Source organism: Artemia sp. Qi Xiang Cuo, chromosome 14 (genome assembly GCF_049724085.1).
Source record: "Artemia sp. Qi Xiang Cuo chromosome 14, ASM4972408v1, whole genome shotgun sequence".
NCBI classification, from domain to species: Eukaryota; Metazoa; Arthropoda; class Branchiopoda; order Anostraca; family Artemiidae; genus Artemia; species Artemia sp. Qi Xiang Cuo.
The window spans coordinates 62,352,242-62,375,689 of NC_142807.1; the positions used below are offsets into that span (position 1 = coordinate 62,352,242).

At 36.8% G+C, this 23,448-nt stretch overlaps 1 protein-coding gene across 1 annotated transcript in view; it reads left to right on the forward strand.

Annotated features, from left to right (window-relative positions):
- Positions 1–1,643: 1,643 nt before the first annotated feature.
- The window catches only part of RhoGAP93B (MyTH4 and RhoGAP_KIAA1688 domain-containing protein RhoGAP93B), a 232,382-nt gene continuing 210,577 nt past the window's right edge, over positions 1,644–23,448 (forward strand). Inside the window, exon 1 of the mRNA XM_089100012.1 lies at positions 1,644–1,664. The gene's annotated coding sequence lies outside the window, so the exon portion shown is untranslated. The remainder of the gene's footprint in view (positions 1,665–23,448) is intronic.

A 23,448-nucleotide genomic window follows, 5' to 3' on the forward strand; every position in this document is an offset into this window, starting at 1 on the left:
AGTATGACTATGATAATGCAAGTAATGGAGAAGGAGTTGGTTCCTAGCATGTTTTTAAATCTTTTGGTTGCGCTTTTCTATAAGTTTAGCAACAGCTATTGTAGGATCTGCTATATAAAGACTATTGACGAGCTTTGATCTGTGTGTCCGAATTTGATATCTCAGTAGGTATTTTGCAAAATGGAAGAAAGTGCAACAGATTTTCAATTTATCAGTGTAAGAATTTTCAAGAAGGGTGCAATGTAGAGGATGTGGGGGAGAGCGACAGTGTTCGAAAGCGTTGACAGGTAATAACGATTGAAATGAAGCTTAACATAGACTATGGAAGCATATGGGCACACAAGCCCAGTCCTTAGGGAGAGGGGGTCAGAATGTTTAAGGCGGGCAAACACAGAAAGTGACTCTAGGACACTGTTTTTCTTGGGAAAGGGGGCTTGTGTACCAATCTTGGAGCAAGGGGATTGGGACTCTCCCCCTTTAACTCTAATTGTGGCTTTTTACAGTGAGATGCATATTCTGAGAATATAAAAGAGCTGAAACTTACCAGTCTGAAAAACGATATCTTACCCTGTTACTGTAGCCCAAAAGTTGTTGGAACTCCAATGTAACAGGTTCCACTCCATGATGATATGCTGTCAATCATGACCCTCTTTGTAATGCAGACACTGTACTAGATGGCAAAGTGGGCCACTCCCTTTGTACACTTTTTTGCTTAAAGTTCAAATAATGAAGATATACCGTTTCACCTGAATTTTCAATTCAGTGCCCACTTTTTACCAGGAATTTGTATAGATTTTCTGAACTCGATTCTTTTTGGGGCAATATATGCCTTTGCTGACACTGTCTACCTCTACAGAAAATATGAGGATTCCTGTCAACTGAATAATATTTTTTACTGTGTGTAATAAGGATACGGTAAATATTACGGTAATTATTTTTCAGTTTGTTTGATTCTTTATAATCAATCTTGAGCTATTTGTTTATACACATTAGCCTAGTTTAAATATTCTATTCCACTTCAATTAAACTTAAGCTAAATCTAGTCAAAAGAAGCTTCACACAATCTTTAAAATCGTTAATTTAAATTCAAATCTGTGTCCTCATCTAAAATTTATCAGTAGTGAAGATCCAATGTCTGGTAATTGTATTCAAGCAATAATAATATTTGCATATCCAAAGGGTGGCAATACAAGAATTAGAGAAACAGGTTTTTGACTGTTTTTCTGCTTTAGTGATTAAAGATGGTCATACAGCTTCAAAGAAAAAATAAAGAGGAAAAAGAAAAAGATGCTATTATGGTTGCATGCCTTACCTTGGAATTTAGTTCCTCCAATGCCTCCAGAGACAAACTGGGCATCAGTGAGTAACCTCAAATCTTCCCTCGAGTGGGCTGCTGTGTAGATGTTCTTTCACTCTGGGATGAGACTCCTCTGGAGGGCTGTTCTGTCACGTTCGTACACTCTACGGAGCATGTTCTTTGGCCTTCCTCGGTGCCGGATGTCATCTTGTTGCCAGTGGAGGAGCATTTTAGGAAGTCTATGATCTGGCATGCGGAGGACCAAGGTATCGGCACCTTCGTTGCCTCACAACGGAGGCGATGTCTGGTTGGCATGTGTGAATACAGTTCTCGTCGTTGCTGGCATGGTCTCTCCAGCTGATCCTTGGTATGATATACTTGCATAATCATTTGGAAATTTATATGTACACCGTCCCCTCATTGTCAGAGGGTATATTGTTAGTCTTTTTAATTGTTTTTTTTTTTTAAAGTTTGTGTAATCAAATTAGTTTGGGTAATTAACAGCTCTGTGAATAGTTACTCAAATCCCGAAAAGAGAATTCCACAGAGACAACATTGCTTCATAGAACACGAAGTATCAGTGATTAAACGAGAGGTTAGAACCGTCAGATATAATGGAAAATACACCATGAAATTGGTGCTGACACTTTGTTTATGTTTTATCAGCTCATTTTGCCGTTTTACTATTAAAAAGGGATATTAATTAAAAAGAACCAAAGGCATATTTTTACGGCTGAAATTTGATGCATAAGGCTGAACTCCTGAAATTCACATTAATCCTTTTCTAAGTGCTTCTTTTTTGGCTACTTTATCTTTGTTTGACATCAACAGGCGCCCAAAAGCAGTTAATTATCCTTAATAATAATTAAACCGGATCTCTAACCATGATTCTGTTTTTGTGGTGTCCAGCCCATTATTTTTTTGGGGGGGGGGGACAAAGTGGTCTAGCCAAAGAGCCCTTGTTCACCACACACTAGTCTAGCCCTTGTTGCAGTGGTATAATCAAAGTCTATTTACATAGTTTATCGTATTTTTTTAAAGGGCTCTGACTTCCCCACCTCAAATAAAATCAGACCACATGGTCAGGATTTGCTTTCTCTTTTCCTTTTAGAAATTGTTGCTGCAAACATTTTTAATAATTATTGAGGTTTTCCAACTCCTAATAGTTTGTCAAGTCTTTTTTCCTAAACCGAACAGATCAACTAGCAGAAAAAAGTTGCACAACAAAAGAGTAAAGAGCAATGTTAAACCCAGTATATAAATAATATAACAGTAAGATCACGGCTCAGTGATTTTTTTACTACTACATTCTCGGTGCCTACAAACAGCTCCTCCCATTTAATATGCCATCAGCGGTCCAGTGTATATTACTTGGAACATGTATTTTCGCAGAAACTTTCTCAAAATGTCTTTGAAGCCAACTTGAGACTTCGAAACCTACTTCTAATTCCTAGAAACATCTAATAATAACATTGCACTACTAATTACTGATTTTTATATATGTATTGGAATAAACTAATTAAATTAGATTCTTTAAAATTTAGTGTTACAAAGGTGAAGCCAAGTTTCAGGGTCAAGAGAAATCTGACTGGTCTACCCGTGAAAAAGTCGAATATCGCAATGTTTTTAAGTTCTCTGGAGCACTTGCATCTCGGTCCAACTTTGTATAATAGTTGAGATAGGGAATGATCATGCTGTATTATATTTATATACAGTGGTTAAACCTTAAGGAATTAAATAAAAAAGTTTTTTTTAACTGAAAGTAAGGAGCGATATTAGAACTTAAAACGAACAGAAATTATTCCGTATATGAAAGGGGTTGTCCCCTTCTCAATGCCTCGCTCTTTACTGTAAAGTTTTTTATTGTTAAAAAAAAAATAATTGTGAGACAGAGTCAAACTTTAGCGTAAATACCGAGGTGTTGAGGAGGGGACAGCCTCTTTCATATACGGAATAATTTCTGTTCGTTTTAAGTTTTAATGTCGCTCCTTACTTTCAGTTAAAAAAAACTTTTTTTTTAATTTAATTTTTGAAAGTTTTTGAATCAATTCAGGTTTTGATTTGGGCTCACCGTTAATGAATAATTAAAAAAAAGTTTGAATATTAATTTTACTTTTTTTCTCGAAATTTTGATCTGAAGTAACTTACGTGACGAACTTCTATATTCGTATTTTTTTATTACGTGTAATAGGGAGGTTCTCCCCCCTAGTCAATACCTCGCTCTTTACGCTAAAGTTCAAAATTTGTTCCAATTCTTTAAGAATGACCCCTTAATCACAAAGGCCGTGAATTAGAATAAATACCCCTGATGAAAGTAAAAAAAAATAACTTTAGCGTAAAGAGCGATGTAGTGACTTGGGGGCGAACCCAATCATATACGTAATAATTTCTGTTCGTTTTAAGTTTTGATGTTGCTCCTTACTTTCAGTTGAAAAAATTGCTGTTTTTTTTATTTAATTTGTGATCTTTTTTTTTAATAATGCCTGGAAATCCGGCGCCCCTTCATAGTAATGTCCCTTCCTCCATGAAAAGATACCGACCCCCCCCAACTACCAGAAAAAAAACCCTGAAAACCTCTGTATACTTCCCAATAACCAATACTAAATGTAAACATTGGACAAAGTTCATAACTTGCTGACCTTCGCCCGGGGACTGTGGGGGATTAAGTCATCCTCAAAGACATAGCTATTGTTTTTTTCGACCATGCTGAACAAAATTGATATCTCAAAATTTTGATCGGGTGACTTTGGGAAAAAATGAGCGTGGGAGGGGGCCTATTTGCCCTCCATTTTTTGTTCACTTAAAAAGGGCACTAGAAGTTTTAATTTCCGTTTGAACGAGCCCTCCCGCGATATTCTAGGACCACTGGGTCGATACGATCACCCCCGGCAGAAAAAAAAAACAAAAAACAAATGAACACGTATCCGTGATCTTTCTTCTGGCAAAAAAAAATCCACATTTTTGCAGATGGGAGCTTGAAATTTCTCTAGTAGGGTTCTCTGACACGCTGAATCTGATGGTGGGATTTTCATTAAAGTTCTATGGCTTTTAGGGGGTGTTTCCACCCTTTTTTCGAAAATAAGGCAAATTTTCTCAGGCGCGTAGCTTTTGATAGCTAAGACTAAACTTGATGAAACTTATATATTGGAAATCAGCATAAAAATCTGATTCTTTTGATTTATCTATTGGTATCAAAATTCCGTTTTTTTTAATTTCGGTTACTATTGAGCCGTGTCGCTCCTTACTTACAGCTCGTTACCACGAACTGTTTGATTTTGGCAAAAGTATCATATCTAATACGCATTTTAGAAACAAACAGGAATTATTCATAAAAATAGTATTTTAAATGACAGTAATGAGCAATGTTAAAACTTAACGTACGTAAACGACCCTGAATATGACAAGTTGCCCCCCCCGCAGCTCTCGCTTCGTGCTAAAATTAAACATTTGGTTTCCCTAAAAAAAACTTTGAAGGTGTTTCATTTACCAAATCCCTTCTAGAATAATGGAACTGAGAAACAACATTGTTCAAAGCAAATACAACTAAACAAATCTCTTTTGTTCTCGAAGAATTAAGATAAAAAGTGCAAAGAGGGGGAAAGGGATGATTCTTCCCTTCTTACCTAGCATAGGATAATTTTTTTCCGTTTTCAATTTTTAATTTGCTATTTACTTTCATTAAAAAAAACTTGTTTTATGTCTAAAATATAAATGAGCTGGTATTGCATCTTAAAAAACTGTTGAATGCGTCTCAACCACTCTATTTTTTTTGCTGGAGAAAAAAACACTGTATTTTTTTAGAAATACTACATCAAGCTGCAATATATTCACCCCCCCCATAGAATAGAAAAAATTGAATTTATGTTGCTAGATGTTTTTAGTTTAGTTTATTTCTAGATTACAACACGTTTTTTTCAATTCTTAAAAGGGAAAGAAGCTGTGGCGTCAAATGGGGCGAGGGGTATGCCTCCTAGATTTTTTCTCCCCTCTGGATTTGAAAAATATCTTTGGGTGGATTTCATTGAAAAATTACTTTTTTAGTTTTTCCATTAAAAACGATAAATTTGCCCCCCCCCCTGATTTTTCGGGATTGACGCAACTGCACTGAAAATAAGGCTCAAGTATATACTTTATTGCACATTTAGGCTTTATGATGCAAAAAAAAAGAATAAATCATGTTTGAGGATAGGCAACTCAGCCTTTTAATCCAATTATTCATTGATATACGCGATAATAGCCCCGTTAAAATTCTTTGGGCGGCTTTATTCATTAATCTCCGCCTTATTGATGAGGTAGAAATTGGCACTGATGTAGGTATCGTAAATAAAATTTTGAACTCTGAAAGAGAGAAAAAGTTTGAAAGAGAGAATTTTTTTTTTTAGAAAATACAGACAAGGTATATTAAATGTATAGTAACTAGCCAAAAAGCTGTTGCCAGTTTGTCTTTTGGACAAACTTTATGTCTGTTGGACGACAGACATAAAGAAGAAAAAAGCTGTATATTACACTGTTCTGTGACGAAAAGAGAAAAAACAGTTTGCCGTCTCCCCTCAAAAATTGTAAGTCTCCTTCGTCCAAAATAAGACAATTTTTCCTGAAAGTTCCAATTCAGTCCCTGATACAGAACAAGGTATACTTACTGAACTACGTATAAAAAGTGTTACCTTATAGTAAAACATACCGCCTGCATGCAATCTCTGTAGAGATATACAGTTCCTTGCCTTTAAGAAAAAAATCAAACACAACAAAAAACGGAATATCTCAGCAAAAAAAAACCAACAACTGACTAATCTGATCCTCGGTCTCCTTGGAGATGGTTCTATTACCAGTTCTGTAGCGGGTAAAAGATCATAGTTTTGAGATTGGCTTTTGACTGGCTGCATTTTTCCAACCTTACATTAGACCTTAGGTCTTCTTGTGCCTCCAGAGGCGCTTAAGGGATCCAAAATGAGCCATCAGTCTCAGTCTGTCCTTAGGTGTGCTGCAGCATACACACCTTCCCACCCGGGTTGCAGATATTCTAATGGTTGTTGGTATAGTTGCGCTCAATGGAATCCATCCATTGGATGTTGCTAAATACTGAAAAAGAGCATATCAATAAACCTTACTTCCACATGAGGAACAACTGAGGTACCGAACGGTAATTGAGATCCAGGGATAACTAAAGCATACAGTACCCCAACAGAGACGGCAATTCACGAAAATGTAGGGGTGAGACGTGGATTTGGGTGAGACATTTGTTTTTAAGTCAGTAAGCAAAAAAAAGTGTTATTCAAAATTTAGGGGGAGGGGATTGTTTTCAATTTTTGTTCAATGAATTTACAAAAAAGGTAGGGGAGGTCGGGGTTGAATCGGACAAAATTGGGTGATCGCAAATATCTCATTTATTTATGAACGGAAAACCGAAATTTGGTTTTCTCTAGATACCTCTCAGAATAAGGAACTCTTGAGCTTTTTTTCAGATTTTTATTATATGAATTTTCTCAAAAACTGCATTCGTAATTTTCGCCAAAGTGTCCGAACCAACCCCACCTAGTGGGGTTGGTTCGGTCATGCTGGGGCTTGAACTAGACAACTTAAAAATAAGCCAAAACTCTACCGGCGGTCGTGTAGAAACAATAAATTTATCTATAACACATTTTTTTTTTTTACTTCGAATACAACTGTACAAAGTTATAAAAATTACAAGATTGCTTGATTAAGCCATATCGTATGGTGAGAAATCAAATTCGAAGCGAAAGCTTTGAGGCATTACTAGTTTCTCCACAAGTAAAAGGTTTTGGAAGACATCGGAGAATATCATTATCATCGACACTTGCAACATTTTCTGCCTCGGGGAAGACAAACCTTTCGCTTTTCTTGCGCATGAAACTAATCGTAGCTTCACCTTCTGCAATCTTCTGCCCTAAACCAACATAGCAGAGGGTTGACTTATTTAGCTGAAATTTGACAAGGGCATAATCTCTTACTGGTACGGAAGATGGGCTGAACGGAACGGCACGTCATCATTATTGTCTTCTTCACCAAGATTTAATGAATCATCAGATGAATCATCCAGCTAGAGATCTACCACAGGCGTCTGCTTTGATTGTTTTTTCTCTCCCTTTCCAGGCTTTTTGCCTCAGTTTCTTCCTTTTCTGGAGTGTAAGTGAGTATCCTGGTTCTACCTGTTTTGCGGCACTTACGAGAACTTGTGTGAACATTTACCATAAGTGGGAAAGGTCTAATCATTTCTGGGGTTATTCTTGCCAACTGAGAGTCTTGCAGATTGGTAGTTGATAGCCTAGTAGAGTGACTGGGGTCACTTGATCGTCCAAGAGAAAAACATCATCGTTGGCTTGAGCCTGGCAAATTTCGTCAAGTTGCGAGACTGCTGCATTTGCCTGATTTCAACTGCATCTTGAATAGGTCGGTCCGTCACTTTGAATGGGACGAAATCTACCTCACTTAACACATTTTTTGTCGAAAGGCCAGATTCCAGTCTTTCTGAAAGAGGAAGTGATATTGGCCGGTGAAAACTTCTCTAGGTATGGCGTAAGACAAAGCTCAGCCACCTGGTGAATAGACACCCTTTGTCCAGTGTTTAACTGGAGCCACTCATTTAACTTTAGCTTGAGACCTCTCTTAAAAGGACCAAGAACACTAATAGCTAAGGGTTGGAGTTGGTGGGAACAATGTGGTGGGAAAGATAGATGAACAATACCGTATATACAGTCCAAAGCACAAGAGATAGCAGAGATAAATACAGTTGTAAGCAAAGTTCAAAGTTCGGATGGAAAAGTCTGGAGGGATCCTTAAGCCTCAAAAGTCCCATTAGAAACGTGCGAGGAAAGAGAGAGAGGGATAGCGTTTGGAGTCAGCCCCCCCCCCTCCAAAAAAAGAAATTAGTTCTAAAACTTCTGCATAGTTCTATATATTTTTCTTAAGTCACTTTTTTTTTACTTTTTCTCTAATATATAGCCTCATCGAATTTAAAACTTGAATGGGGAGTATCACTAAAATAACCTCAATGATAGGGTTGAATATTGCTCTATTAAAGGGCCACTTCCGACAATGTATGTAATGCCCGCACAAGCACTGTCTTTCGCAAAGGGAAACGGACATAAGACATGATTTTGGTTATGTTTTTTTTTTTTTTTTTTTATAGCACTGTGGAATGTCAAGATTCTTGTGATCTGTTCTTTTTTTATTTTCTCTATAGTTCTCTTATTTTTTTTTAAGTTGTGTCCACCCCCCCTCCCATAAAGAGATTCTGTGAACGAGCAGGCTTCTTGGAATTACTTCTATCTAGTGAGCGTTCAACGTGGCAGGCTTGGGTGAAGCGTTTAATATATATTGGTATATACAATCTTCCAATTGAAGGCAGGGGGTGCATAAAGAAAGCTTTTCTTGTCGTCTGAATTTTGGCCGGAATAATTTCGGCTGCCGTAATTCAAGAGGTTAAATACAATGCTTCTTTTTATGGAACTTGGATTTACATCCCAGTCCCTTAAACAAAGCAAGTTTTGTCGTTTTGTTTCAATCCCTTTTCTCCTATCTAATTTGGTTCCCAACATATTTAGAAGTTTCCTTTTTTTCTAAAATGCGCTTTGTCCTTTTGGAAATAGTGACAAATTGGAACTAATTTTATACCAAATTGTTTTTGCCATAAAAAGAATGCTTAAAAAATTTACCTTTTGCACCACACGTTCCTTCTCCACCCCGGTCTATTCAAAGTCTTTACCAAGGGTGAAGTCACCAAAACTGATGACTCATCAACATGTAGAGGGGAGGATTTTTTTTCTATTTTTTAATGAAAATGTAAAAAAATTTTCAAAATAAATTTTTCAAAATGTAGGGTGTCAGTTTCGTTTTTTTTTTATTCTGCTCCAATGAAAATAACAAAAAAGGTATTTTTAAAAGTATAGGGAAGTGATCACCTCTGCATACCGTCATAATATTGACGTCCGAATTACTCGTTTCTTTTTAGCTCTGCCCAATCCATTTGGGGACAACCTGCATTTTCTTTGGCCCTGGATCGATGGCTAAAAGGTGCAATATATGGTTATCTATCGTGTTTTGATACCTGCTTTTTTTTTTAGCGCACCTATTGTATGTAAGTCCATTTGCCTTTTCACGAAACAAAAAAAATCATATATGTTCCTGTCAGTGACAGAAACTTGGAACAATCCGGGAATTGAAAAGGAATCTGAAATTAAATAACCTTTATATTTGTGTATTCCAAAACCTTTATAGGTTAAAGCGAATTTCTTGCACGTACTGAATTACCAATTACCACTACAACTGCCTAAACTGGTTAAAACAGTCTTCGTATCGTGACAAGGAGAGAACGAGTTTTTTTTGTAAAATTTGAGATGGCAGGCTTTTTGATGTCTTAGAAAGTAGTTGAGTTGGGCAAATGATACTTTTAAGAACGGATCAAGAGCCTGAACTATGACCCGGGAAGGTCTTTTGAAGTATCTGCTTTTACCGCGACCTCATCCAAAGGGCACTGGCCATTGATGAACATAGCTAACATTGTCATTTTCGAAAATTTCCCAGAAAGAACCCATTTTCAAAGACTCTTCTGTCGTGTAATGTTTACCGAAAAAAAGTACTTGTCTTATCGTTTTAAAAGTATCATGGTAAAATGGTAATAATGATAGTAAGATGGTAATGCTACGGCCCCACATTATATTCACAGGGGACAGTTCTATTTCAAATACTTCTTCTGGGGATTTATCCACCCTATCATTAAAGCAAACACTATCACCCTATCATTAAAGCACAACTACTGCTACAGCTAATTACATCACTAAGCCACCTCATGCTAAAAAAGCTGAGCATGCCCTCCTCCTCCCAATCTCTTCGAAGTTTCACACTTTCCTCTCTCCCGTATAGCTCCACTTCAGTTTAAATCCGTTTGCGACCTCTACCCACCTCTTTCGGGGACTACCGGTTTTTCATCTGGCTACAGATAGATGACCATCAGCACAGTGTTTTTTTTCAGTTGGAACGGTGTTCAAAAGCACAGAATGCCTGCCCCCCCCCATTGCAATTCTGGCTGAAGGGCCATGAAAAGAAGATCAGCACCGCCGGTTTGGACCTTAAGGGTCTAGTGCCGTCATGCCTATTTATATACAGTGACTTTTTCGACGGGTCAATATCAGCGGTTTGTCGTTATTACCTTAAGGTTCATCAAGATCTTGGTGGAACTCAGCTTCCATGTCTTCTAGTAGGCTAGGTTGATGAGATCCCTCATATCCGCCTTCAGGAGCAGCCGCCGCATTCAGTGTAACTTGTGTCCTCTTCATCACTGTCATCCTGTAAATCACTAAGATTGGAGTCATCTCCTAGCGTTAAAAAAGATTGGAGTCATCTCCTCTACCCTTCGGCTTTGGTAATTATGTTATGTAATTTTTTAACTCGTGTGAATTTAACATCGAATTGACTTAATATTTTCACCTTTTTTTTCTCTCTTAATTTATTCTAGTTCAATGACGAAAAAAAACAAGCACACTCTTCTAAAACAGCACGACCAAAAAGCACACTCTTCGGCAATCTATAATACTTCCAGAGTTGGATCCAGGGGGTGATTTTAGGGGTAAGTTCCCCCCCCCCCAATGTTCGAAGTTTCACTAATTACACAGTTGAGGGGGTGAAAAACACCAATGAAAGTTTTGTTGGTGCCCCTTCCCCCAAACGTTAGTTATTTGCCCACTCCCTGTTTCCTTCATCCATAAAACGAAGGATTTTGCTTCCACATACCACCCTTTGATGTACCCCCGCTAGTCGGTGAAATTTCTCATGGTTATTTTGGAAGTTTTCTCAGCAAACAACCAATTACAAAGGCGTTCCTGTCATATATTGTTTACAGAAAAAATTTCATTTCGTTTCTCGTTTGAAAAGAATTAAAATGGCAATTCTACGAGGACACAAAATATTCCCAAGGAACAATCTAATTCCAAAGAGTTTCTCTAGGGATTTATCCACCCCATTCATGCGCTAGAATTCCCCTTTCATCTCCATGTTCTCTTAGCTTAGTTCTGTTATATTGTTCGGTGAGTGATCTTGCTTGATGTCTTGTGTGATGAATTCAAAATTATGTCTGAAAAATTCACTTTTTATAATTGCCTTTAGGTTATAAAAGAAAAGGTGGTTTGCTGGTGTTTTATTGTGAAGTTAGTGGTGAATTGGATTTAAAGATGTGATGTGAAATTTTGATTTTTCATTTAAAAGGAGCTAATCATGTTGATTTGTTACTCTAGTGAAATGCAGTTGAATCAATATATGGATTTGGTCTTATATGTATTTATGCCTTATTTTTAGATAAAAGGTAATATCTTTTTCACCTTTAAAATATAATAGTTTGAGCAAAAATAAGCAATAGCTTTCTTACGTACCGAAGGTTGTTCTAACTAAAATATCAATTAGTATCTTCAGGGCGAAGGGTGTCAGATTGGGTACTTCCAGGGGCGTCGTGGGGGGGGGGGGGCAGTTGCCCCCCCAATAATGTGGAGAATTTTTTTTATACATTTCATGCCCTTTGACTATCCAGATGTGGAACACTCTTGCCCCCCCCCCCCAATAAAAATACTGGAGATTCGCCCCTGGGTACTTCCCCTTTCAGGAGACCAAATTAAATACGGGTCAATATCTACCAAATCATATTATTGAGTTAGGAATAAAGTGAATACCACCATTTGATGCCTTTTTTTATGCTGATTACGAATATAATAAGTATTTCTATCGGAAATGAATTTCAGCCCCCCCTCCCCCTATATAGGCTATACCTAACCCAACCTAACTTAACCCTGAATTGACAGAAATTTTAAGAAACTCTGACCCGTTGGAAGCTATTTTGAAGCTACTATCTCTACTCTCCTCATTTCTATGGCTAAGGCGATTGCACAGAGCACACGTCACCTGTATTGAACTGTCTAACCTTTGACAAAAAAAAAAATCTTACCATACCTTAGTTTTGGATTTTTGTTCTATTTTATTTCGCTTTAGGTTTAAAAAACACAATTCCTCTGATCTCGACAGGGTTTTAAACAATTTCAGGATTATTTTGTTTCACAATTTAAGAAACATTTAACAAATCTTTATAGCCTTGTAAATCAGGATTTAGCAAATGAACTTTAAAATATATTTCTTGAGCCTCATTGGAAGTATAGGCCTGATTCTGATTTTTTTTTTTTTTTGACAAAGTGTTTTGTGTTATACATTGGTATCCGCTGGTCCATACTGTCAACTACTTTGGAGGTGGTGTCGATACAATAAAGGCTCAACGTAGTAGTTTTATTTCCCCCTCCCCCGGGGGGGTCGTTTGGACCAATTCCGGGAAGGGGACTCCCTCTTATCCCTCTGGGTGTAAATATTTCTGTATAGAATTTTCGGTACTCTTCTATTAGCTGGACTCTTTTATATCTCAAGCTCAAGACAGGTCGAAAAACCCGTTTTTCAACGGGATGATACAAGACTCCGCTGTACAGAAATACAATGTATAGCGTGGTTTTAATTGCGTATACGATATTTAAAGTGTTGTTGTTGTGTTTTTCTAGGGGGGGGGGGAAGAGGTACCTAGGTTAGGTTACGTATTTAATATATGATGTTTTGCCCCCACCCTACCCCCCCTAACGTGGAAATATATGGCCCAAATTTGTTTCTAAACTATTATATAGTCATCCTATTTTATTTTATTTCATTAGCATTAACCAAACTAGCACTATAAAAGAGTCCAGTTAATAGAAGAGTACCGAATTTTCTTATTGTAGACGTCTATATCTTCTTTCTTTTGTAAATTCAGGCTTCGGTTCTTAGTTTGATTTTTTAACTTAGGGCCTGATTCAACGAAACTCAAGAGTGTGGCTGATAAATTCGAGATCAGTTTTTTTTCAAATCTGTTTAGCGAGTTAATCGGAAAGCTTAGCAATCAGCTTAATTAATTTTTCCTTCAGGTGGAGGGTATTTTGCACCAATCTTTCGGGGATCCTCCTCTGTGTATATATGGTGACTTAGAGCCTGTTTTTGGTAGCAGGGCAGGTTATGCCCTCTGATATTTAAACACTGTTACTAAACAAACCCTTTCTGCATTGCTTTCGAAAGTTTTTTTTGGATTTTCCAGAATCGCTTCCATTTTAACTGTATTTTAGCCCCCCCTTATAATTCGTTGATATAGCCCGAGACTACATCCAAAAAGGCCTGATTTTGCTGGTTTACATGTTTTTTTTTATACTTGTTTATCATCAACAGTTAGTTCGTAATATCAAATAATGCCGATAAAAAGAGCAAAATTTAAAATCTTTTGGTTAGACCCTGAGGCTATATCCTGACTTTAGGGGGGGGGGGGGCGGGGCGGAGGGGCTCTCGTTCAGTTAATGTGAAGTAGATCTGAAAATACAATGAATGAAATCTGCTAAAGTTGGACTTAATTAGGTACTTATGTATTAGCTGGTACCCACGCGATATATGGTGCGGAAACTAGTCAAATGGGTATCTGTCAATACAGAAATAGAGCGCAAAGCGTGGTTTGTCATTGCGTTGACAATATTTAAACTGTTGTTTTTTAGCGTTTAGGGGGGAGGGGAAGGTACCTAGGTTAGGTTATGTTACGTATTTAATATATGCTATGCTTTACCCCTCCCTCCCCTCTAATGTGCAAATATATAGCCCAAATTATTTTCTAAACTATCATATTTTCAACATATTTTGTTTTATTTCATTAGCATTAACTAAACTTGACTTCTCGCGTGGGTACCAGGTAATGCTTAAGTACTCTTAATTATTACTGCATTTAATTCAGAAAAGCGGCTAAAATGAACTGTTTTTTTTTTTTTCTTTAATGAATAAGATGAAACTACAAATGATAACTGAAACGGAAAGCAAGGGAACCATGCACTTCTGCGGTATTTTTTGGGGAAGGGGGGTCGTAAGGCTAGTCAAACCTGCACAAAACGGTAAATATATTAAACTTATAGGAAGTGTCAAGGAAATCAGCAGAATTCTGATACATTAGAGGCTCTTGGTACGGGAGGCCCCCCTAAGTATTTGCCTAGAGGTCACATAATTACTAATAACGGCTTTAAAATGAATCGATCTTTGAGTTATATTGAGATATTTCTAGGACTCCCTAGTTTAGAAGCAAAATAAGATTCAGATTTAGACGCAAAATAAGGAGCGAAATCAAATTCTATATATCCGGTTACAATCAAATTAGTATAAATAGAGGGATAAAAATTTAAGAATAATTTTCCTGCACTGCGAAAATATACGCTCTCTGGTGCAGGATTGCACCAGAGTATTAGAGTCTTAAATACCGTAAACCAAAATTTTTGGATTTTTTTTTACAATGCTCGTTAGAAAAAAAATGTTTTTAGGATAATTGTAGCAGTGAACATAAATCCATAGATATCAAGTTTAGAAAATGTTTAGAAAGTTTAGAAAATTATTTTCGAAAATGACATTTTACCATATATTTTTGCCATTCGCGTTGTAGTCCGGAATGGTTTCAGAAACAGTTTTGGGATAGGATAAACGTAAACTTATATAAGTGCGTATTAGATGATATTCTCAGTAGAATTAGAATTCCTTTTTACCCCCAATCACAGTCTCAAAAAATTCATTCGTTGGAATTAGATATGTATTATCTTGACATAGTTCATACTATGAAAGTTACGGCTTCCGTTGTATGGTTCCTGTTATTAGAGTGCGTAGAAATATACAAAAAAGGGATGGTCTGGTCTGTTATACCAGGGTTGGGTGAAGCATAAACAGAAACATCGGCTATGGTATCATATTTGGGATCAATGTGACCGACCGAGAAATGGCCCCTTATTCCAGATAGTTAATTGAACAAAAATGAAGTATATAAATTTAGTGGAAACATGGAAGAACCAACAAGTAAAAGATATATCAACCAAGATTAGAAATAATCCAAAGTTACTTTATAATGAGGTTAATAGATTAACACAATCATCAGCTGATTTATCAGACCAAATACTGCTAGAACAATTTTATGGACACCTTTCTTCAGTATTTTCGTCCAACCCACCATCAACTGAATTGAGTTATCGGGAATTGTTATATAAGCATTTTTCTCAGTTGAACCAATATGAAAACCTAGTTTGTTTTTCTCCATCTTGGGTTTTGATTAAAATTAGATCTCCAAAATGTGGGAAGGCCCCAGGTCCAGATGGTTTGTTAACGGAGCACCTTTTGTATCGTACTAAAAAACTACTAGAACATCTTACGTTATTATATCAAGTAATAGTAACCAGCATTATGTCCCTTCTATGATGGGAGAAGGGAAAGTAGTTTGTATACGCAAGAAGGGCAAGGATCCTTCACGTTGTTCATAATATAGACCTATAACACTTTGCTCTGTTATTAAATTAGGTGCTTCCTTGTTAGCTAGAACACACGCGAGACACTGTATCGCGAACATGAGACAAGAAAATGGTCAAACAACTTCTTTATACCAGACAATTAGCTTCAGCTCGGTTGGAAAATACATTGTAGTTATATTTTATTTTAATATTTAGTTGGTATTTTAGTTAGGCTAGGCTAGAATAGGTTTGTTCAGGTTACGTATTTAATATATGCTATGCTTTAACCCCCCCCCCCCCTAATGTGCAAATATATAGCCCAAATTTGTAACATACAAATACCGTAAATTATTTTTAAATATTTTACTCCCTTATCTATCGACAAAATGTGATGTGAGGGACCACCGGTCGGGTTTTTGGAGTGATGTAGGGGTTCAAAACGCACACGCAATATTTCTAGAAATATTGGAACACCATCATAACTTAAAAAAACAACTATCTGTGTTCGGAGTTGATATTTCAAATGTGTTTGATAGTATGCAGCACAGCCATGCTTTTCTATCATTGCTGAGTATTGGAGTAAACCCATTTATAAGCCAGTGTTTGACAGGTTGGTATGGTAATTCATCGATGAGAATTTTTTCGGAGGGCGACTTTCAGACCGAATTTCTTTACGCCGTGGAGTAAAAAAAGGGTCAGTTCTTAGCCCTGTCTTATTTAATAACGCAATTAGAACAGCCACACGGTACCTACCTCCATTATGTGATTGACGGTATCGACATTAGCCACTTGGCGTATGCTGATAATATTTTGTTATTTTCGGACAATTTAATATCAATGCAGAACGCAATTAATGTTACATTCACATCTACGGGAGATAGGATGAGAGACTGAACCTACCAAAACAGAACTCCTTGTGGAAAACAGTAATAGTGATTTCCAACATCATTCAATTAGGGAGGAATCTCTGAATATTTTTAATAAAGATTCCATGAAATACCCTGTGTTGCCTTTTTGCCCGACATTTAAAGCTACGCGGGAGTTGCTGTTATCGTCTGTATTAGGAAAACTTAGGGAAACTTATGGCCTTCTAGTCAGGGTGAAAGGTCGTTTTGATCAACAAACACTTGCTATAATTTATAATTCAATGTTTGCACCTCGTGTATTTTTCATCGTTCCATTTTTTAAGTTTTTAAGTAAAATTGATAAAAAGTGTATCCGGGTGTACTTTTTCCGATTTTGCAAATATTTTCTTGGAATTCCACTATGGTTCAAAAATAGGTATACAATGCGAAAATTCGGAATATTCGATATTACTGTTAAAAGGGATCAACAATACGATCGATTTCTTTGACGATCTAGAGAAAATAGAATACATTTTCTCCTTAATTGTCTTGTTTAATGACAAAATAGTTTTGTCACCATAGCTTTAATAAAACAGCTATTTATACGTTATATATTACTACTACTACTACTAACAACTCACCGCAGCACCGAGCCGCCTGAGGCCAACACAGCTACGCACGCTCCTCCTCCATCCCAATCTATTCAAAGCCTCCCTTTTTACGACCGCCCTTGAAGTTCCCATTTCCTTTAAATCTTTCTTTATGACGTCCTCCCACCCCAACAAGAACGACCTGCTTTCCGTTTAGCCCTAGACGGTTGGCCGAATAGAACAATCTTCGGCAATCTGTCATCCTTCATCCGCACAACCTGCCCTAGCCACCTAAACCTTTCTTTCATCGTTATATATTATGAGTGTTTATGCTTTGTTTTATGAATGTTTTTAGCGTTATGCACTATTGAGATATCATAAGCTATTTGTTATATATTCATAAGTTATTGTGAGCATTATGAACTACTTATTGTCGTCATTATAAATGTAATTTTCTATGTTTCAGTTTATTTTTCATTTGTTTCCTATACTCCTCTGTGTACATCCATTTATTTATAGAGGGCATAAATAAATTATTATTATTACTATCATTTATTGCAATCTCGTTATAAACACTTAACGGTAACACTGTTCTGGTGTCTCTAGCTTTAGTAGGACCATCTAGGTGTGATCCTTCTGATTTCTGGCAATCTAGGTTACTTTTATATTATTTCAAGTCATGTTTTACTATCAACCCCCCTCTTGAGCACATAATTATTACCTTGGTCTCATTGCCTTATCTAAAATTGGCAGCAAATTTAAATTTACATTTAAGGTACTAATCCTCATTAAGGAACCATGTTATACCAAGGGAGGGTTTAAAACGCTCTAATGAGGTAATGAGTCATACCCGGGGCCCTTAAGCACTCTTCATCTTCTTACAATTCATCGTAAGGTACAAAGCCTCGTAAGGCTAACGCAGAAGAGCGTAGCTGCGTCAGTTTCTTAGCTATAATTTTTGAAAAATTTCAGAAAGCGATACTTTTTATATTTCATGTTCATTATGAATAGTTGCCATCAAGGCCGTCTCTAGGGAAGGGGGCTAATGATTTTGAAGCCCCTCCCCCCAAACAAATGTTTTTGCTACTTCTAAAAACGTAACGAAAATGCTTATAAACACATTCTTGTGGCGTTTAAATAATTTTTTTTACCCCCCCCCCCCAAAAAAAAAAAAATCCTGGGTACGCACTTGGTTGTCTTTAACAATGTTCTAGAGCAGTGGTTCTCAAACTTATTTAGACACTGTACCCTTTTTTACCCACAAAACATTTTAGGTACCTCTTCTCAGTTACCGTTACTTAGTAAACTATACCTAAAATATAAATAAAATTACCAGTCCTAGAGTTAAAGGGCTGTGTCATTTTTCTGTTGGCCGGTCGCGTTCCTTCTAAAAAAATTTGTGTACGCGTACACCCCCAGGGTGTACGCGTACCACAGTTTGAGAACCAATGTTCTAGAGAATCTAGCCTAACTTGAATACACAGTATATAAATAATAGACATTATGATCGTTCCCTATCTCACCCATTATAAAATACCGAACCGAGGTGCGAGTGCTCCGGAGAACGTAAAAACATAAGCGATATTAGATCTTTTCACGGGTAGACAAGTCAGATTTCTCTTGAACGCGAAAATTGGCTTCAACGTTGGAACACTAAATTTTAAAGAAACTAATTTTAAATTAATATATTTCAATACATATATGAAAATTGGTAATTACACGGTAAAAAATCCGTTCGTACTTCTACGCTAAATTATGGTGCAGCAAGTGGGCCTTATGCTAAAAAAGCGTACTTTTACTAACCGACGCTAATTCACCGTGTTTCAGTCAGAGGGTTAAATATAAGGCATTCTAGCGTACATTGTGACTGATTTAACGTTATGGGCAGACATACTGTATTCGTCACAGCCAATCCCTGTGATCCTGAAATTACAATTTTTCAACATAAAATGACCCTTTTCTGTTGCGAAACTACAGTCATTTAGCGTAATTTTTCGTTGGTTTGACATGAGAGGCGTGGCCTTACAGTTTCATTTCTACCTATCAAAGAAGCCTCCGCGTCTTGATTTTTTGGCGTACAATTACACTACTTTAGCGTAAATGGATAATGATTTGCCGTTAGGGGCGGGGCAGCCCATACAGGTTTTTATGGGAGGGGGGGGGGTGCGCTTGATTTTTTGGGGTATGGACAAAATGATTTTTTTTGGAGCGGGGAGGGTCCCGACTTGAAATTTTGAATTGCAGCTTTTACAATTTGATTAATTTTAAAACTAATATAGTACAACTATATTAGGAATATGTACAACTATTATTCAAACTAACATTATTGTTCAATAATTGGTAAAAAGAGTCTATAATCTAACAGTTGTATTACAATTAACTCGTTTCCAATAGCAAACAGGTTGTCAAACGACTGGAAAACAGTAGTTTGACAGGTGTACCGCAATCGAATCCTAATGTATTGAACAAAATAAAAAACTGCTTTTTCAACTGAAAGTAAGGAGCAACATTAAAACTTAAAACGAAACAAAATTATTATCTATATGATGGGGTTTGCCCCTTAGTCACTACCTAGCTCTTTACGCTAAAGCTCGAATTTTGTTCCAATTCTTTAATAATGACCCTTCAAGCACACAGGCCGTTTAATTATAATAGATAGATCTTTTGAAAGTACTAAAACAAGTTTACCTTAAAGAGTTAGTTATTGAATATGAGCCAATCCTCCTCATATACGTAATAATTTCTTATTGTTTTAATTTTTAATGTTGCTCCTTACTTTAAGTTCAAAAAAGTTGTTTTTTTAAGCTTAATTTCTGATCGTTCTTTAAGTAATGCTTTGAAATCCGGCGCTCCCTTCCTAGAAATATCCCGTCCCCCACGAAAGTATCGTCCCACGTAATCCCCTTCCCCCCCCTGCTAAAAAAAAATCCCTCCTGAAAACGTCTGTATACTTACCAATAACCTATACGGTATGTAAACAATGGGCAAAGTTCATAACTTGCAGCCCTTCTCCCAGGGACTGTGGGGGATTAGGTCATCTTTAAAGACATAGTTATTAAATTTTCCACTATGCTGAACCCAATGGTTATTTCAAAATCTTGATCGGGTGACTTTGAGAAAAAAAACATGGGGGGGGGCCTAGTTGCCCTCCAGTTTATTAGTAATTTAAAAATGCACTAGAAATTTTAATTTCCGTTCGAATGAGCCCTCTCGCGATACTCTAGCACCAATGGATCGATACGATCACCCCTGGAAAAAAAAACAAATAAACACGCATTCGTGATCTTTCTTCTGGCGAAACATACAAAATTCCACATTTTTGCAGATAGAAGCTTAAAACCTCTACAGAAGAGTTTTCTGATACGCTTGATCTGATGGTGTAATTTTCATTAAGATTTTATCACTTTTAGGGTGTGTCTCCCCTTTTTCGAAAATAAGGCAAACTTTTTCAGGCTCGTAATTTATGTATTTGAAATCAACAAAAAAATACAATTATTTTGATGTATCTATTGGTAGTTTCAGTGACTATTCTGCCGGGTCGCTCCTTACTTACAGTTCGTCACCACGAACTGTTTGAAAGGCTGGATTTAAACACAGATCCAGATTTCTGGTGAAGATATCAAGTCAAATGGCAGTAAAAAAAAGTGCGAAAAACCTTGATCCATCGTACCATACAAAGCTTAAATTCAAAGGGAAACTTGCCAAGTGAAACCTCTACTATGTCCAGTGCAGTTGCTCCTGCCCAGTATACTAAAAACTGTATACGAAAACCAACTACATGACGAAAAAAAAGCATAAACCGTCTTGGCCTATCACTTTTGACTAATTGGTATCAACTTAAAAACACGACCATCAGACCAAACACTACGGAAAAAGACAAACGAACCCAATTATTTCTTTATTATTCAATATAATTATATAACTCAATATAATCAATATCAAAAATATTTGACTAAAAAATTACAGTAAAAACAAGAAACATTATTTTTAAGTTTGTTTAAAAATACTCTGACTCTTGCTTGAAGTTCAGTTTTCTTCACTGGTTCCATCTTGGCAATATAACTGCAAAGATTGTTCACATGGTTGCCACAATCAGGAAGGGTTATTCGCAACAATAAGTAATTATTCAGCGGGAGAATAATGTCAGTGTGTATAGCATTCAGGTTAGGTCAAGCTGTGATTAACAATATCTCCAGCACCGGCAGTAGCGAAGACAAGATGTTATTTTCGGAGGAAGACCTAGAATATGAAAGAGGGATGACTCCTTGGTTATATCAAGTAAAAGTGATTTAAAATTATTGTAGGCTAGGTTAGTTTTTAGCAAATATGGAGGTAGAACAGGTTGCAAAATTAGTCCAGCAGAGTTTAAGGAGGCCAGGAAATACAGACATAATAGACACAAAAAGATAGCTCAGTTTCCCTGAAGTTTTATGCAGGAGTCAAGAAGGAGTGGGGTGAGGATTTTTAATTTAAGCTGGGACTTACGAATGATTTATCCAAATTTTGGGGAGTTAAAGTCTTGCTTACAAGCAAAGGATTCGCATGCTCGAGACAAAAGTTACAACTTGCAAAATTTGAAGGAATCTAAAACTGATCAATAATATCTAAAATAAGCTTGCTTCTTTACGAAAACGGTCAAACTTCGAAGTGGAAGCCCATCTTGTGGCTATTGGTAGATTCAGAATTTAAGTTTTGCGTTTTAATGTCGTTTTAAGTTTTAATGTAGCTCCTTACTTTCAGTAAAAATAAAACTCGTTTTTTTTTAGTTAACCCCTCATAAAACAAGTCAATGATACCCCAAAACGTTCCATTTTCCTACATATTAAGGAAATACAAAGAATTTACTATTTTGCCAAAATTTACCCTAAGATCAGCCACGTCGAACTTGCCCTTAGTAGCTAAATGCAAGTTGATAGATTTTTCTGCTTAAGTCGCAAGTTCAATTAAATCATCCCAAAATATAATACAAACTTCCTGCAAATCACATATTTTCTTAAACAAATCTGGCTGAAAAACAAAAGAGATGCATTTAGCAACACGTTCTTTAAGTTCTTCTGCTACAATTTCACCAGACTCAGTGAAGAGAAGCCTAAAGTTCTAAAGAATAAAACTAACAGTTGAGGCAGCTACATGTTTCTCTGATTCTAATCGAAGGAGAAACAAAGCAAGCCCATCTGCAAGTGCTTGCCTTCTAGGCTCCATATCACGGATACCCGAGTCCTCTGAGGATGTTCGTCTCAATCCTGATGTTTTATTTGTAGCTGCTAAACCAGCTCCCATTATTTCATCTTGGTTCAAATATAGTATTTCTGAGTCTAGAGGCTCAAATGAGTCATTTTCTTCAACCTAATCTTTATCATGGTCAGGGGGAGTGTTCAGGAGGTTTAAAGCCACATCATTTTCTTCAACATAATCTTTATCATGGTCATGGGGAGTGTTCAGGTATTTTAAAGCCTTTTTATTTTTTAGTTCTCTGCAAATGTGAGACTGCAGGGAGCTCTGTACTTGAAACTTCTTACTACAACCTCTAAAAGGACGTGGTACTTCATCTGAATCTCTTATATGGGAGTAAAGGTGGCTAAATAGGAGATCTCTCCTCAAAAACTCTGATGAACAGCAACTTATACTGCAGGGAAATCTGATTGCAGTCTCACTAGGCATTAGTGTAAAAGCAGCCTTTTCAGTTTCTGAGTGGGAATCTAGATGAGTAGCAAGTTTGTTGTGCCAACTGAATGCCTGATAGCAGCTGGTTATGGGGCATATGGCAAGACGAGCCGCAAACAGACTGGCATGCTGTTTAACATGCACTATATATTCTCGCAGGCTGTGAAGTTCCAACGAACAAAATGAACAAACTAGGATTTGTCAAGAAGTTCTGCAATTTGATGCCTTAAGATCAGATCTGCAATGAAGTTTGACAATATACAAAACTGGAAAAGATGGCTTTACAAAATCCTAGGTGCGCACCCCCCCCCCCCCTCCCCCTTTTCCATAGCGAATCACGTCCTTAATTTGTAGCTTAATATTCCTATCATGCTCTTTTGAGTAGAAACTTAAGCATGAATGAACAAGTAATAAAGCAAATAGAATAAATGCTGATATTTTTGCAGCAGATCAGGGTTTGATAATTTATGTTCATCAAGAGTATGACAAAATATTGTAATGCACATCCAAAATATTGATAACCCTAGTTAGTTTATTTCTGTATGGTGACTTGTGGCCCAACCTGTTAAACTAAGCTAAAGCTCATTCTAAAAAAAAAGTCAAAAATGTATTTCAGCCACTTTTTTGGCAGGTAGGCTAAAACAGAAAGACAGAACAGCTCACATTAGTACTGTAGAAGCCAAAACACCTTTCACGTGTTTCAAATTTGACATACAGATGAAGGTGCAGAAGAAACTTTTAGTGAA